General features: G+C 35.1%; 1 long non-coding RNA gene across 3 annotated transcripts; it reads right to left on the bottom strand.

Moving 5' to 3' along the window:
• Positions 1–5,089: 5,089 nt before the first annotated feature.
• On the bottom strand, positions 5,090–17,601 carry LOC115925386. 3 transcript variants are annotated; one of them, XR_004064678.1, is made up of 5 exons: positions 16,986–17,601; positions 14,436–14,509; positions 13,673–13,927; positions 13,256–13,399; positions 5,090–5,378 (listed from the first exon to the last, which is right to left on the bottom strand). It is a non-coding gene; the product is annotated as an uncharacterized LOC115925386 (long non-coding RNA). The 3 variants fall into 3 exon arrangements; XR_004064679.1 differs by having other exon boundaries at positions 17,304–17,601; XR_004064680.1 differs by lacking the exon at positions 13,256–13,399.
• Between the last annotated feature and the right edge of the window lie 996 nt (positions 17,602–18,597).

The following is an 18,597-nucleotide window of genomic DNA, read 5'->3' as shown; positions in this document are numbered from 1 at the left end:
GATGGCCCGAATTCACAAAGCAAGGTTTGAGCTCAGACCAAGGTTTGAGCTCAAACCTCCTTTTGTTTCGCCAAACCTCCCTTTGTTATTTACAAACCAGGTTTGTAAATAACAAAAGGAGGTTTGGCGAAACAAAAGGAGGTTTGAGCTCAAACCTTGGTCTGACCTCAAACCTTGCTTTGTGAATTCGGGCCAATATGCTTGGTGCTGCAATCTATTGTACCAACAGTTCCAGGAATGTGATCACTCAAATTTACTTTTATCCTAGAGGTGCTGTGGTCTAGTGGATAAGTCATCCGACTGCAGGTCACAAGGTACAGGTTCGAGTCCCGCCGCAGCACTAATGTCATTTGGCAAGAAGTTAATCTACATTTGCCACTCTCCACCCAGGTGTTAAATGAGTATGTGGTAGGATGCAAAAGTTAATGTGGTTGGATGAGTGAGTGTGCATTTGTAAAATGGGGACTGGCCAGAATGCTCCCCAGGGAGTGGAGAACGTGCATACATTGTGTGCAGGTAAGCCTGAATCCGATGACCGGGGTGATAATATATATCTGTATTGATGTATCGGGTGCTATATAAAAGCGGAATATTATTATTATTACACCTGTATTATTATATGTGCGATTCTTAGCCTACCTAAGGTGGTTGTCTGCCATCTGTCTGTTTCATTTTCGTTCTAGCGATAACATTTGTTTTAAATGTGTTGAATTAACATCAGACTTGGCTCATTTATGTATATTGGACTGATCTGACCATGATCTGAGTAGATTTTGGGGTCATGTGATCAGAGGTCACGTACTTGTAGGTTGTTGTATACATGAAAATTGTTTGTTCTTGTGATAACTTAAGAACCATTTTACGAATCAACTGCAACCTGGTACATGCTTCAGATAGTTATCTCATTAAATATAGATTTTTTTAAGCTCATATCCTGAAGAAAAAATAGTCAACATGGGGGTGTGCAATATATTTCAGATCTGGTGAGAATCCATCTAGTTAAGTTTTGTTGTTTATATCTTTAGTTTTCATTATCACTTTCATATAGCAAAATTATATATCTTTTCTAATAATACATGACTTGTACATATACATGTAAGTCTAAATAAAGGAAAAAGTTTATGCCGAAATTCAGGGTTTCACCGTTGCGAGCGGAACCATCCCACCCCACATTTTGGTAAGTTCTCAATGCCCAGATCTCATCATTATTTGGGAATCAATGAAACAAATGCTATTGATTGAATTAACAGTGCCTTTTGAGACAAATACCAATGATGGTCACAATATAAAGCTTGACTGGTACAAAGAACTTGTGGCCGAAGTAAGAAACAATGGTTACAGTGTTACATACCATGCTATCGAGATAGGAGCAAGGGGAAAACAGATAGGGACAACACAAATAGGCTAAAGTGGGTACTCAGGAAATGTTCAGTCCCTCTTCGCTTGAATAGTTTCTTTCAGAATATAAGTAGATACGCAGTTTGTGTCATCCCTTTGTCATATTATATGCAAGAAAAGAATCATGGTGGGGGGGTATGTGAAATACCTTGACCTTTAATCAGCACTTCTTTCTTCTCAATATTTATTCTTTTTCTTCTTTTTCTTATTTTGTCTTCTGTGTCTTTTCTTCTTCTTCCTCGTCCTCTTCTTCTCCCCCTCTCTCTCATTCTTCCTCACCTACCTCTCTACCCTTCTCCTTTACTTCATCTGCTTGTTCTTTCTCTCCTCTCCTTTCTTTCTTTCTCCTACTTTCTCCTCTTCTCCAATTTATCGATACTAATAATAATAATATCTAATTTTTATATAGCGCTTAATACAAATGTCTCTATAAAGCACTTTACAAGTAGAATTACTTTTTTACACTTTATCTCGAAACTGTAATGTACCCTTTACTTTATCATCTCTTTAACATTTTTTTTACATTGTTTCCTACTCCCAGCCTTTATCCACATGCTCAATGTATGAATGATTAATATATAATTGTTACTATACATGATTGATATATAATTGTAACAATAATTGATCAATGATTAATATATGATTGTAACAATGCATGATTATTATATAAATGTAATTATGCATGATTAATACATATTTGTAATTGTAATGCATCACTGCTTTATTTGTATTACATGTTGTGTGACCTGCCATGCTTTTGGCAAGGGAACGTGGACCTGGGGGATGTTTCACAAAGATCCTAAGTCGAAGTTAAAAATTATGGAGAGCCATTTGTAGTCTTAAAATAAAATATATTCAAAAGCGAAAATTCGAGTTTTTTAGACTCTTTATAAATTCCACATCAAGAACATGAAATTTCCTTGATAATAGAAAATATGAATGATTTGAATCAACATTTAATGCCTTTAAAATTCACTTTTACAAAATATTTTCATAGATGCTAACGGCTTTCCATAATTGTTAAGTCCAACTTAGAGATAAGTTCAACTTAGAAGGGGAGAAAGGGGGGCCAGGGCTTGAAAATGTCTTTAAGTGGGAAAATAACGAATATTAGTTGTCAAATCGACATAAGAGCTATAGAGCCAGTAAGTATTGGTAATAGTCTGATTTTCAGACCATTTTACCGAATGGTCATACGTTTTATGCTGCGCAAAGATTCAATCAGTTTAATTTTGGCCATTACAAGAAGTGGGTTATTGATGTAGCAAATGCTCATGTACCCTTTACAGCTCAATGTATGTATGTTTTTACCAAAGAAGAAAAAAAGCCAGTTAGTCACTCAATCGTGTCCGACAGTCTAGTCTAGAAAGTAAACGGGTTTCCTTGCATAATTTGAATATTAGGACACTGCTAACGTTTAAATTTCACAGATTTAGATTTCACATACATGACATGTATTCATAATTCCTGCAAAACTAAAATGTGTACAAACCTTACTTTTCATTCAACTGAATGAAATATTGAATTTTTAAAAATATGCAAAGATTTTTCATTCTGTCAATATTATTGCAAATGAATAGGTGAATGAAATTGTGTTATCGCCATGCACATCTTGGTATTAACAACTTTGCATAGTATGCCATTGTTTGAAGAAAAGAAAAAAATTATCAAGTTTTGCTGAGGATTGTACTTTATCGTACAGTCAACCTTGCATAAGTGGAACTCGTATAACTCATAGAATATTGCCCAGTAAAGACAATTTATGTTAATGGAAGATTAAAAATAATAATCTATGTGATATATGTAAGATTCCAGACACAACTAACCACCTTCTCCTGGCTTGCAAGAAGGTTTCACTTTTTTGGAAGATTGTTTCCAAATTAATTGATACTTTGTTTAATTTTAAAATCTTTTTGAACGAAGAAATTCTTTTAATAGGTCATGAAATAGAGAGAAGAGAAATTAATCTTGTCAATCTTATTTTAAACTTCGCTCAGTTTATAATCTATAGAAACTATATTAGAGAATGTTTTGGGAGTGAAAAGCACAGGAAACATGCTGTATATTTGATAAAAGAATTAAAGGTGGAAATTCGCACCTATTTTAATATGAAATGTAATCAAAAGAAATTCGATACAAACGAAGTTACAAAAGTTACAAAAATGTTTTCATTATTTTAGTTAGTGATTATGTCACATTAGTTTCATGTCCTGTACTATGTATAATATGTTACAATTGCATGAATTTTGTATTTAAACACTGTTGTAAATAGCTGTTATTTTATGATATGGACAAATAAAGTCCCTCGAAAGAGGATAAATAAAAGAAGAAAAAAAAGTGGAACTCGATTAAATCAAAATGTTGTATTAGTCGAAGGTAATCTCAATACTCACTACTTATTGTCTATTGTATTTTGCCCATGTAAGTCAAAATTTGTCTAAGTTGAAACTATTTCATAAATCTCATTAGATTTAACTTATGCAATGTTGACTCTACATGTAATTGCTTTAAACCTCTTTCCCACACTTTACTGGTGAATCTTGTACGTTAATAATCATTAGGTTTCCTTCAAGACCGCATTTTTCTCTCTTACAAAGTGTCACTCTTCTGTCAGACATTCCCTCCCTCCTTTCTGCTGTCACATGCATCATTTTCATTCACATCACCCTTGATATTCTCTTTCTTTTTCATGTTTCCATGATATCTTTGGTAATGCAGTTAATGCACCCCACTTCCAGATCTCATGCTCTTTTAAGAGACTCATCATTCTCAACACATGATCATTCCATCTCAATCAACTTCTCTTTACCACTTCCACCAGAGTTTCTTCTATGCCCAACTTTCACTCGAGCTGACTTGAAATGATAAACATGTTTAAAAAATACAATTTGGCTTTAATATATAGCAACTTGCCATTTAATTTCTATTTTTATTTCAATTCAATACATTTCAGTTCAAATTATTGATTTATTTTAGGCTTTTTATGATCGCAAGAGTGTCGCCGAAGATTTCAGTGAAATAGCCTCTTCATATTAAAGTTATACTTTGAATGTTTGGAGCATTATTTTTTATTAGTTTGAAATATTATTCAATTTTTGCATACATAATGAGCCCTGTGACCTTTGACCTCGTGACCCCCAAATCTAATCAATTCATTGGCTCTGCAAGTTACATACATGACTAAAGTTTGGCGGTAATCCATCAATTGGTTCTTGAGATAATGCGATCACGAGAACGGGACGTACGTACGTACGGACGGACAACCCGAAAACATAATGCCTCCGGCTACTTCGTAACAGAGACATAAAAAAGGGGAGCCCTATCCTAATAATTACAGAGGTATAACCTTACTCAGTTGGTTTGGCAAGTTGTTTACTGCAGTTCTGAATGAGCGTCTTACTACATTTCTCAAATACAATAACTTGATAGGGGATGAACAACCTGGTTTTCATAACGGTCATCCAACGCTTCATCACATTTTTGTACTTCATACATTAATTGATTTAGATCTTTCCAATAAAGAAAAGTTCTTCTGTGCTTTTATTAATTATAGAAAGGCATTCAATCTTGTTGACAGGACTTCTCTTTGAAACAAACTTTTGAAAAGCAAAATTGATGGTAACATATGTATGATGGGGTGACCAAAGTTCGCAGAGATTTTGAAAATATATTAGAAAATGTGACATCGATCAATGATTTCTCATATTCTACACAAATGTGTTTATTTCAATTATTACCAAATGGACAGCAAAGTTTTTTACTAAAAATTGCTTCAACTAGAAAATTGATCGTGAAAGGATTCCGGAGATATCACGACCTAAAAATTTGATACAAGTGATTTGGTGCAGAAGGGTCCACTCGCAGGGGGCTGGTTGCTGGAGAGTCCACTCGGAGGGGTCTGGGTGCAGAAGGGTCCACTCGCAGGGGGCTGGTTGCTGGAGGGTCCACTTGCAGGGGGCTGAGTGCAGAAGGGTACCCTCCTGTAAAATAAAAAAAGGACAATATTTTGGAAGGTGGGGTCACATTGTTTATTATCTAAATGTGTTGCACTTCGACCTTCATTACTGTTATTCCCACATAAATTGCAAATTGAGAGAAGACTTGTCTTATTTAGGTGCCTTGGATCAAATACCATGCACGATCCGCCACGGCGGACTAACCTAAGTTCGCACGCGGGAAGGCTATATAGTCCCTCCCATGATCCTATTCTATTATTTTTGTCTTAATTCAGCTCCTTCCTCCCTGTATCCTTTATATTATAGTCATGAAAATTTTAATGGTTTATGTCAATTTCTTAATGAGGAGTTATGCCATGTTTCACAGTGGTTTGATTGCAATAAGTTATCTCTTAATACTTCCAAATCTAGCTTTATATACTTCCATCATAGACACAATACAATTAGAGAAAATTTATTAACCAATCTTAATATTAGTTTGAATAATGTAATCATAAAACGTGTCCAATTTACAAATATCTTAAGGAGTTATTATCGATCAACATTTATCATGGATTGAACATATATTTACAATGTACTATATCTAAACAAATATCAAGGAATGTTGGTGTCATCAGCAAACTGCGCCATTTTTTTGCCAGAATATATTTTAATCTTACGGTACATAAGGCGCGATAGCTCAGTCGGTAGAGCAGTGGTCTCGTAATCCAGTGACCCGGCTTACTAACAAGCATTTATTGCTTTCATTTTCATTGCTGTCAGGTAAATAACCACCACTATCAAAAATGCTATCAAAACAATTCAATGATTTTACCTATAGTAATTTAATGTATTGCAATGTTGTATGAGCCAATACATATCCCAGTAGGCTACTTGGATTATTGAAATTGCAAAAATGAAATTGTAAGAATATGTTCAATGTCTCACTACGCATTTTGACAACGCATTTAAACGGGTGACTCTGGGTTTCGATGCTAATGCATTATTATTCTGTATACAAATTGTATTTTAAATATTCCCCTCTAAGTTTGTCTTTTGCTACTGCTACGGCGTTTACATCTACATTACTTATTTTTCCAGGAACCTATAATATACAAGCACTGCTTTTTAATAGGTTCCTCACATTCTACTTAATCTTTTATATGAATTGAGAATCATTGAGACATGCACATTTATACATGTAGTACAATTGTATGTATAATTTTTTATTTTATATGTATGTCTATATTTTTTGTAAAATGTGGAACAATACAAATTTGAAACTTGAAACTATACTGCTCCTTCACAACCACTATTTACAAAACTTAATCTTCTCACTATCTATCAATTGAATGATGACTGTATCTCATTAATGGTCTTCAAACATAAACCTAACAAATTATCATATAATCTTGCCTCTATTATTAAATGTAAAACAGAAATGCATAATTATAATACTAGAAATCCGGCAAATTATTATGTTGAAAAATGTAAAAACACAGCATCATCCTTTTCTTTCAAATACAAAGGACCTTCATTATGGAACTCTCTTCCTCATTTGGTTGAAACAATTTTATTTCTTAATACTTTTCAATAAAAACTTAAGTGTTTCCTATTCACATACTCTACAAAATAATTAATCCATCCCAACTTTTATAACTTTATGCCATAGTGTCACTATGATTGTCTAAGTCTTTATCAGTACAAACTTAGGTATTTTATTAGGCTGGGGACTGCCTTGACAGAACCTCTATTTGGTTCTTTTGCAGTTTCCCATTTCATGTTCATTATCTATTTCTGTGCTGCAAACTTGTTCATTTTTTACTCTTGTCTATACTTCTCTTTCTAATTTTGTGGTTAAAGTTCAATATGTACTATACTGTGTATCCTACATGTAAATATGCTCTTGATGTACAATGTGTTTTCAATTTTTTTTGTTTCCCTGTTTAATGCTTTTTTGTTATGTAATTTTGATTATTTTGCTCAAAATCTATCACAATCACTAACATACTGTATATACATGTATGGCGCATAATATGTGAACCCAACATAGCCATAGCGTGAAAGGCGATTTTAATAGAGAGGAGGGGGGGGGGTGCACATGTATGTTGCAATTAGCTAATATTATGTTCTTGTATTTGCGCCAGGCTTCAAGTTTTCAAACGATTGTTTTCAGGAAAATTGTTCTGTTGCACCTATATTCCACCTGGTGATCCACTCACATTCGGATCCCAACATTTAATTACGTTCTTTATCAAACCAAAGTGATTCAAAATTTTTGAATCCAATTAATCGTCTTCAGTTTATAAGAAAAAAACCATTCTTTATCAAGCTTAGAAAAGTATTACAAAAGATATAATTCATAAAATCTCACAACGTTTGAGAGGTTTATTTTGCCCTTTCGTTTTTTTGTGTTATTGTTGTTTTTTAAATTTGTTTTATACCAGTGTGAATGTGTTAGATTCTTTTCATTTTATATATCAATACTTTGATAGACTTTTGATCTTTGTTTGTTCCTCACATTTTCATTTAACTTATAGTTGATTGTTTTATTGAATTCCCTCCCATGATCCTATTCTCTTATTTTGCCTTAATTCAGTTCCTTCCTCTCTCTTTTCCTTCCTCTCGATCACTCCTACTGTTTCATTTTATATTGTTATTTCTGAACTCTAAATATAATATCCATCTTCCTTAATTCGCTTGCATTTATGTCAACTTTAACAAGCAATATGATTTTGTTGTTCTTGAATCCCTGTCTAATACTTTTTGTTATCTAATTTCATATCATAATCATATCATAATTTCATTAGCCATAGCATGAAAGGCGAGTTTAATAGAGAAGGGGGAGGGGAGGGGGTCGAGAAACAAAGGGTAAGCGTTGACCCGTGTGTTGTTTGTGACATCTATTCAATACACGACTGTTTAATGCGCCCATATAGGCCGGAGGGGTTGGGCAAAGGCAGCATTGAATGTCCGAGATGCCATCCTCTCTTTTCCTCCCTCTCGATCACTCCTATTGTTTCATTTCATATTGTTTATTTCTGAACTCCAAATATAATATATCCATCTTCCTTTGCTTGCATTTATCTTTAACTAGCAATATGATTTTGTTGTTCTTGATTCCCTGTTTAATACTTTTTTGTTATCTAATTTCAATTCATTTGCTCAAAATCTATCACAATCACTAACATATATATGGCACATAATATGTGAACGTGACGTAGCCATAGCATGAAAGGCGAGTTTAATAGGGGGGGGGGTCGAGAAACAAAGGGTAAGCGTTGACCCGTGTATTGTTTGTGACATCCATTCAATACACGACTGTTTAATGTGCCCATATAGGTTGGCAGGGTTGGGCAAAGACAATGTTGAATGTCCGAGTTACGTAACAGCCTTGGGTTAAGGGTGGGGGGGGGGGGGTGTGACCAAAGTGAAAAGAGGGTTTGGTCAGCTTTCAAGCAGCTAAGATTTTTTGAAAGGTATGAATCAGAATGTGTTTAATAGCAAAGAAAAAAAATACTGTTTTGCGGAGCGAAAAGTTTTTGCTTGTTTTAAATTTTCTCTTTTTTTTTTGGACTTTAAAGCTCCCATAGGTCAAGCTTGTCACTGTTGCCATATTCTTCAGCCATAGCAGTAAGCTGCCAGAATTCTAGTCAAGTCTGACTAGTTCATCAGTTTACCATCAGTTGCTGTACCAGTATTCTCAACAAAGTTTTGTCCCACCATTATAACTGGAATATGAACTCATAAAACAGAAAATAAGATGGATTCAAGTCAAACTCTGCATAACTGTACTGAACTCATTAGCATAATGCATGTGTGGCATTGATTCCAAATTGGCCGCGCCCATGAGACATACTTTTATTCATGTGTTTTTCCAGTTAAATAATAATTGAAAAAACAGAATTACAGTAAAAGGGAAATATAGTTTTATGTCATTTATAAAGTAAAAAGTGTATATTTATAGACGTCCTGAAAATAAAGGAATGTTTATTATTGTGCATACAATCTTGAATTTTATGCAGCTTGTTTGGGTGACTAAAGTTGGTCTGTAAAATTTGATTTAGATTACAAGACACTGTTTATTGACTTGGTGAAAGGTAAAGCTTTGCACCTCTGGTATGGTATTTTGAGTAAGAATTGAAAGAAAGTGTTTATTCAGAACTCAAAAGGCTTACTGTAGTACAGGTGTACATGTACATTTCAAGTGTAGATTACAGGTGCAAATTACAGGTTATGCCAGTTAGTTTATTTTGTATCAAGTGTAATCTATAGATTATTACTGGAAAAAATCCTGTGGTTTAAACAATTCTTGATTGCAAAGTTTTAGAGCAAGTCAGATATTTAAGTTAAATTCATTAAACAGTGTTGTATTAAATGAAGACATTTTATAAGACAGTTTTTTTATAGGCGAGCAGAGATATGCAAATTAAGCGCCTGTCAAAGCCAGTGGAAGGTCATACAATACATTTAAAGTGACAATCCAATATTGAGGTTTAGCACAAATTTATGCTTTGCAGACAGATGTGCATAAACAAGCTTGTGTATGGATGCAAGATAGAGATATTTACAGTTATTTTGGTTTATGCAAATTGGCAGTAATCTGTTTAAAGGGCCACTCTAACCCAACTAACCTAGCCTTACAAAACATGAATTCACCTCTACTTATTACTATTCCAGCCTCTGATTTTTCAGAAAATCTCTAAATTGACCCAAAAATGCAAATAGCCATCCATTTTTCATAGTTCTCAAAAAAAGGTAATATGGTCACGTGGCTTGATGACACATTTGACGTCATTGCGGGCATGTCCGATTTGATAATTTCATAACTAGGAATGACAAAATTGCCAGAAACGTACTGGGATTATCAAGTGCATATTATTTTTTTGATAAATATCTTTAAAAAAAATTAATTAATATCATACATGTAGTTTGCCTTTTTAAAGACATTTTAATGCCTAAATCACCCTCCTTTTCACCGGAGAGGCGCCTGCAGTGACGTCAAATGCATCATCACCGAAACTGGGCTTTTTTCCTGCGCATTCTGAGTCATCATTATTAAAGCTAGATTCCAGAATTGTTGACGATATCTAAGAAAAATCATTGTCATGTTCGGAATCTCCGCCAAAAATTATTCTACATCTCTTTTAAATTTTTTTTAGCCCATTTTGGTTAGAGTGGCCCTTCAAAGGAAAGCCAAGTCAGTTTGAGAAACTCTGAAAATATGAGTTTATCAAGTAGTGCATATTAGGAAATGCAAAAGGTTCGTAGCCATTGTTTACTCTGAATTTTGGATAGGTAAAGGATGAGGTCAAGATTGACAGTTTATAGTACAAAAGCAAAATGTCTTTTAATAAATAAATGTTTATAGATACAGTTACTTGGCATAGTCATATATTTTGTATTGTATCTTGTGTAACATGAACCATGTACTAAATCTGTCATTGTTATTTTACATGTTTTGCAGATCAAATGAAAAAGCCTAACATCCTAAACTTCTATTTTTCCCTTTCTTCAACTATTCAAATACTAAGCTGGAAGAATTGTTGTACATACTTTAATTTTTTAGCCATGTTAAGCTTCACTCAATCATTGAGTAATAAATGTAAATATGTATAGAAATTATAGAAATAAAAACCTTGCTTGAGAATAAGACAAAAAAAAGAAGGCTGCTGTTTTTGTTGTTGTTTGGTTTTTACGGCACTGTCATTCAAAGAGTTCACATTTTGCGCCATTCATTTATAAATGATAATCTTTTCATGAGTGTTCCGGAAATCAAATAATTGTGAACATAACCCCACAAAATAATAAGTTTGGAAGAAAAAAATGTGACAAATAAAGCTACAACAAAGCGAAACATATTAAAGGAAGAAAGGGCATGAATGTACGACTTGTAAATGTTTGATATATAAATTTTCTTGATAAGTTCTCCCTTTGGGGGAAGGGAATCTGAATTCTGACTTTACATTGCAGGGGCTGTGGAGTGTTTTTAAAAGGGGGGAGCGCCTGAGCATTAACAATTTATAAACCTGTTTTTTTGAGATTTTATGATACGTGTCTACTAACGCTCTCGCTTGCATTACGCAATTCGATATGATGAAAAATTGAGGTTGGGACATTATTTATAGGCAGGGTGGCCCATTAACAGCCCCCCCCCCCCCAAAAAAAAAATATATATATATATCGTCGGTGGGGTGACAAAACCCAGTATCTCAAAAATCATGAATTTTCAGGAGAGCGAAAAAACTTTCCTGTCTCAATAAATTTAGTGCTGTGACACTGTCCTTTCTTTTTAAAACTGGAATATTTATATTATAATTTTTAATGTCATTGTTGAAATACAGTAAAATAATTGTTTTTATATTTGAAAGTGAGTTACGAGATTTTTGCGTTTATCTACATTGAGATACAAGTTTTGAGTTTGTATTCGAATTGAGATACAAGTTCTTACTTTCAACTCTGAATGAGTTACGAGGATTTGGTTGAATAAGTTACGAGGATTTGAATACACTAACTTCGGTACTGTTAGGCCGTGTGTGAGTTACGAGGAAAAGGAATTACGTATCTTATGATACAAGGTTTTGTCAGTGCAGCTTCAAAGGGGGTTAAAGTTACGAGGTTTAATTTAAGGGTGTTTGTGTGGAATTTATGAAAAAACCGAGAAAGAGGCATTCCATGGATTTATCAGGTGGTGTCGTAGGCCATTAGGTACAAAATTATGCAAAAAAAATCAAAATCTCACAAAATTGAGATACATGTACAAGGTTTTGTCACCCCACTAACGATATACTGGTATATATATATATATATATATACATTTGAAATCCTCTGAATATAATCAGCATTTTGAAGTGAATATTGGCTAAGAATCATCAGAAGAATTATTTACTATAATTTGTACCAAGAGTGATTACTTTAATGGAATATCAACAAATAATAAAAATTGCTTTATCAATCATCATATTTAGTTATGAAAACATAATGATTTATTGATTCTCATATTAAGTTGTGAAAACATAACCAAGTCTACTCACCTAAATGACTTTTGACCTTAACTTTGTGACCTGGAATTTGAGTCATATGATCTGTAATACTTGATAACCCTTCTGTACAAGTTTCATGGAATTTGAACAAATGCTTTTGAAATTATGCTAAAAATTCAAAATCTCGATGTTGATACCACAACAAAGAAAAAGTTTGCAGACCTTAAATTACATTTGACATTTACTTTGTCACCTAAAAGACTAATCACATGATTGATGATACTTGATAACCCCTATGTTCAAGTTTCATGGAATAGGAATGTATACTTTCAAAATTAAGATAAAATTCAAAACTGTAACTTTTTGTTAAGTTTAGATGTTGATGCCACAACATAGTCCAAGTTTGTTGACCTGAAATGACCTTTGACCTTAACTTAGTGACCTGAAATTCTACTCACATGATCGGGGATGCATGATAATCCTTTAGTGTAAGTTTCATGGAATAAGAACTTTACTTTCAAAATTATACTAAAATTTCAAAAACTTAACCTGAGGTCGAGTTATTGATGTTGACGCCTTCGCCGCCGGAAAAGCGGCGGCTATGTCTCGCTTTTCGCTATGCAGGCAAGACAAAAAAGTGGGTGCTGTCCCCCCAGTCCCCCAGTTCTGTGGCACCTGCATGGTGTGAGAGTTAAAAGCACAGAGCCCCCAAGCATCGCATGAATAAGGGGATTAGGACAATCACAGCTTTCACACAAACTAGGCTGCATTGCAGGATGCACGCGTGATTACAGCCACTTGAATTGATCCAAAGCGCCTTACAGATCACCTTATGTTTATTAAAATCTACATGTATGTACATACACATCGCCTAAATTATTTTGTTGTGATATCTTACAAGAAGAACTAACATTACAATTACTTTCTATTCCCACTCACAAAGGGCTGGATGCAGAAGGGTCCACTCACATGGGCCTGGGTATTGGAGGGTCGCACTCACAGGGGCCTGGGTGCGAAAGGGTTCACTTACAGAGGCCTGGTTGCTGGAGGGAACACTTGCAGGAATTTGAGTGCAGACAGACTCTTTAAAAATATAGGATAATATTTTGTAACGTGTTGGTAACTTTGTTAATATCTAAATATGTTACATTATGATCTTATTAATACTCTTTTTTATAACTATATATTGTATGATTGTGTTTACAAGTCACCAAGACATATATTCTTTACTATTATTTATCATAAAAATCCAAATTTCAAGAGGACTGGTGTTTATGCACATCAAAATATTTTCTATTATAATCAATATCTATATTGTTATGATATATTACAGGATGAAATAATTAGTGCACTTACTCTCTATTTCTCTGAGAGAAGCAAGTGGAACATCGTCATTTTCAGACCCAGCTTTAGATTCTGTGTCAAAATCAGCAATGACTGTCACTGTTCCAGGCCAGGGTCCATCAGTTCCAAACTGTCTAATTCATCACCGCTCTAGACCCCAATTTCAGTCTTGCAGTGTAGCACAATTCATTCTTGAGAACTGTATTTTCCTGACCATCTCTGTCCCACTGAACAAGCACTATGTCATTGTCACTAGACAATGACATCCTGTACAGAAGTATGGAAGTGACACGTTAGAAATGATACCTTTTGGGGGTTCAAATAAATACTCAACATACTAGATGGCTCAAGGCAGTATACACACATATGTGTTTGTATGCATAAACAACTGCAATCATTTAGAAGTTCATGAACCAGGATTATTTCAGAACCCATTTTTTATCATTAGAGTGTTAATATTTGTTTATCTTATGGATTCTCCTGAACATAATAAAAACAGAAAAGAATCATTGAGGCTGTGAAATACCTACTGAAAAATTAGGTATTGCAACACTGCATGACAGGGCATAACAAAAAACCTAGATTCATAGCAAATAAAATGTTATGTACATGTACATGTACATGTATGTACAAGACTACTTCTGATAGCCAGAAACATCAGTACTGTAAAGCCTAAAGGATGAATGCATTAAATAAATAAGTAGAATTTTCCCTGTACTGTCCCATGATTGGATCAATAAGTACAACTGTGTCAGATAATTCAACAAATATGTACCTGGATTAACTTTACAGTAGATGTCAATATGAGAGCTGTTGGGCTAGCAATTGTTGTGGCTTCACATGTCACACCTGAAATTGGAAAATTGAAACGCACATCACAAATCATGGTAAAAATGGAGAAAATAGAGAAGTAACTGGGTTTCCTTGCATAATTTAAATACTAGGACACTGCTAACATTTAAATTTCACAGATAGGACATGTGCATGATATATTCATAATTCCTGCAAAAAATTCTACAGAATTTGATGTAGGCTGCAAAAGGGACATAGTATCTTTACGGAGAAATATAATATTTGCCCTAATATTATACATTAAAGGGGCTGTAGCATGAGAAATACTGGTTGACGCCATCTACGTCTTCTATTGGACAACTGTACGTAAACGAATGGACTTGATTAACTGGGTCAGGGTCGCGAAACAAATAAAAACAAAGTTCTCCTCACGCTTCAGTTTCGCGTATGTTGCATGCATGTGAATACGTAGTCCTTCTGCAGTCGCGTCGTCCGTAGTCTTATTATACCCGATTTTTCCCGAGTGGGCCTTGGGAAAGACGCATACCGGTAGCCCCTTGAAGGGGAAATAAAGTACTTGTACAAACATTACACATTAAGGGGAAATATAATGTTTGCCCTAATATTATACGTTAAGGGGAAATATAATATTTGCCCTAACATTATACATTAACGTGCAATTTAGTATTTGCCCTAACATTGATTATACATTAAGGGGAAATATAATATTTGCCCTAACATTGATTATACATTAAGGGGAAATATAATATTTGCCCTAACATTGTTTATACATTAAGGGGAAATATAATATTTGCCCTAACATTGATTATACATTAAGGGGAAATATAATATTTGCCCTAACATTGATTATACATTAAGGGGAAATATAATATTTGCCAAAACATTATACTTAAAGGCCGGGGAAATATAATATTTGCTCTTACATTATACATTTAGGAGAAATTTAGTATTTGCCCTAAAATTATACATTAAGGGGAAATATAATACTTGCCCTAACATTATACATTAAAGGGGAAATAAAATACTTGCACTAACATCATACATTAAGGGGAAATATAATGAATGCCCTAATATTATACGTTAAGGGGAAATATAATATTTGCCAAAACATTATACATTAAGAGGAAATTTAATATTTGCCCAAAAATTTTACATTAAGGGGAACTATAATATTGCCCTAACATTAAACATTAAGGGGAAATATAATGTTTGCCCTAACACATGCTTTATTTGCCTTGTTAATATGTGTTGACTGCATAGGGTGTGTAGGCCCTATAGTATATCTAATTTGAAAAATAAAAAGGAGTATAGGTAATAAGAAACAAAATCACAAGAAAAGGACCTAATAATAATGATATTAATAATAATAATGATGACAACCACGACGACGATGATGATAATAACATAATAACCATAATAATAATAATAATAAAAATGATAATAGTAATAATAATAATAATAATAATAATAATAATCAGAAATAGATCTAGACTACTAATTGTGAATAATACACAGGTGTGAATGTGTTATGGTCGTTGCAGCGCATGAGGGTATTCACTATGGTGCAATAAAATTATTGAGGCGTAGCCGAGTGTATTTTGTGCCAACGTGAATAGCGCTGCATCGCCATAACGTCATGAACAAAAACCTATGTATTATTTCAATTTCAATTTCCAATCATAAATATCTTGATAATCAGGCAGGCGATCGGCTTGTAAAAGACATGGGGTTTCTGACTGACCTAATTAATTATGATGGTAGCACAAGCTAAATCCAGGATTTCGTTTCAGAATCCAAGTCAAAGTTACCCTACTCTAGCATTAATCCCAAATGCTATAGTGAAGTGAATCAGTTCCTAAAAGCGATATTGCTTTTAGGAGTGATATTGTGCCTAATTCCTAAGGCTAAATTAAATCAAATGTAACAGCAAAGTGAGTTTAGAATTAGACTTCGACTCGCTAGATCTATCATCTAGATCTAGAGCAATTTTCAATTCAATGAAGTCAATTCAATTCAATTAAGTTTATTCATTTCCATAAAAATCACATTACAAAAAACACATTCATATAATAACATACAAAATCTTTCACAAAAATATACACAAGTATAAGTACATTAAAATATTAAACAATAATGGAAAAAGGGGAGTTATAAAAACCCAAATAAATAATTTTGCCGAGATATCTCCCCAAAATATAATTAAACAAATTCTGATGAACATAATAAAGATTTGAAATTATATAAACTAATTTTGCCCCAAAGAAAACTCGTATAAAAAAAATATTTAAAGTAAAAAAAATGGGATAAATTTTTAGCTGTTAGACTAGATCTAAGTGTTATAAAAAAAGTGTTAGTGAATCACCCCAGCCATTTTTTCTATTGTGTATTGTTCATGTACTTTAGTTTATGTAATGCCAACGAATTAATTTCCAAATGGACCAATAAAATTGGGCAATCCTATACTTTAGATAACCTAAAATTGATCTGAATCTGAATGTAGCTGTGTACTCACTCAGCTCAGCTCAGCTCAGCTCGGTAGGCAGTGCAGTAGGCAACTTGTCAACTCCAGGAAGCTCTGCCGCCACGCCTTGGGGGGCGCAGCTACCTGGAGTTAGCTCCTCGCGAGAGCCGCCAGACTTCCCGGCAAGCGAGTCTTACTTTCACTTTGGCAAACTTCGAAGCTTCGTTAGCAATTAGCATCATTCTGCTCATCTCAAGCGGCGTTATCTCGTATTAAATTATTTTCACGTATTTTCAAAATCCTAAAATAGCGAGTAGTCACAAGATAAATGTAATAGGTATCAATATTTTCCGATAATTAGACATTTACCGTACAACTTGGATTCCCGAAATTCGAAATCACAGATTATTTGTTGTTGTTGTTGTAACATAATAGTGGTATCTTCAATGTACAAATGTTGAAAGAAATTTACAGTGTTATGGAGGGCGAAGTGTGCGATCGTGAATTACGTGGTCGGGACGCGATCGGGACAACCACTGCAGCTTGCAGTGGTTGTCCGAGACAACGACTGCGAATTATCGAGCGGTTTACATAGACTCGCGTATGTTAGCTGGACAACCACTGGAAAAATTTAGGACAACATCTGCAGATTATCTCTCTCTCTCTCTCTCTCTACCTCTCCCTCCCCTCTCCCACCTTCTCTCTCTCTCTCTCTCTCTCTTTCTCTCTCTCTCTCTCTACCTCTCCCTCTCTCTCTCACTCTCTCCCTCTCTCTCTATCTCCCTCTTTATTCCCCTTATCTTCCTCTTCACGTCATCTCCAATTCGGTCGCTCTCTCTCTGTATCTTCCCCTCCCTCCATTTTCCCTTTCTTTCTCTCTCTCTTTCTCTATATACCTCTCCCTCCCCTCTCCCTCTCCCGCCCCTCTCTCTCTCTCTCTCTCTCTTTCTCTTCCCCTTATCTCCCTACTCACGTCCTCTCCAATTCGGTCGCTCTCTGTCTCTATCTTCCCCTCCCCTCTCCCTCTCCCGCCCCTCTCTCTCTCTCTCTCTTTCTCTTCCTCTTATCTCCCTCCTCACGTCCTCTCCAATTCGGTCGCTCTCTGTCTCTATCTTCCCCTCCCTCTATTTTCCCTTCCTCTCTCTTTCTCTCTTTGCGTTCTCTCTCTCTCTCTCCTGCCCCTCTCTCTATATACCTCTCCCTCCCCTCTCCCTCTCCCACCTTCTCTCTCTCTCTCTCTCTCTTTCTCTCTCTCTCTCTCTACCTCCCCCTCTCTCTCTCACTCTCTCCCTCTCTCTCTCTATCTCCCTCTTTATTCCCCTTATCTTCCTCCTCACGTCATCTCCAATTCGGTCGCTCTCTCTCTCTGTATCTTCCCCTCCCTCCATTTTCCCTTTCTCTCTCTCTCTCTTTCTCTATATACCTCTCCCTCCCCTCTCCCTCTCCCGCCCCCCTCTCTCTCTCTCTCTCTCTCTTTCTCTTCCCCTTATCTCCCTCCTCACGTCCTCTCCAATTCGGTCGCTCTCTGTCTCTATCTTCCCCTCCCCTCTCCCTCTCCCGCCCCCTCTCTCTCTCTTTCTCTTCCCCTTATCTTCCTCCTCACGTCCTCTCCAATTCGGTCGCTCTCTGTCTCTATCTTCCCCTCCCCTCTCCCTCTCCCCGC

Source organism: Strongylocentrotus purpuratus, unplaced genomic scaffold (genome assembly GCF_000002235.5).
Source record: "Strongylocentrotus purpuratus isolate Spur 01 unplaced genomic scaffold, Spur_5.0 spur5_scaffold_18, whole genome shotgun sequence".
NCBI classification, from domain to species: domain Eukaryota; kingdom Metazoa; phylum Echinodermata; class Echinoidea; order Camarodonta; family Strongylocentrotidae; genus Strongylocentrotus; species Strongylocentrotus purpuratus.
This window is presented reverse-complemented; position numbering and strand designations above follow the sequence as displayed.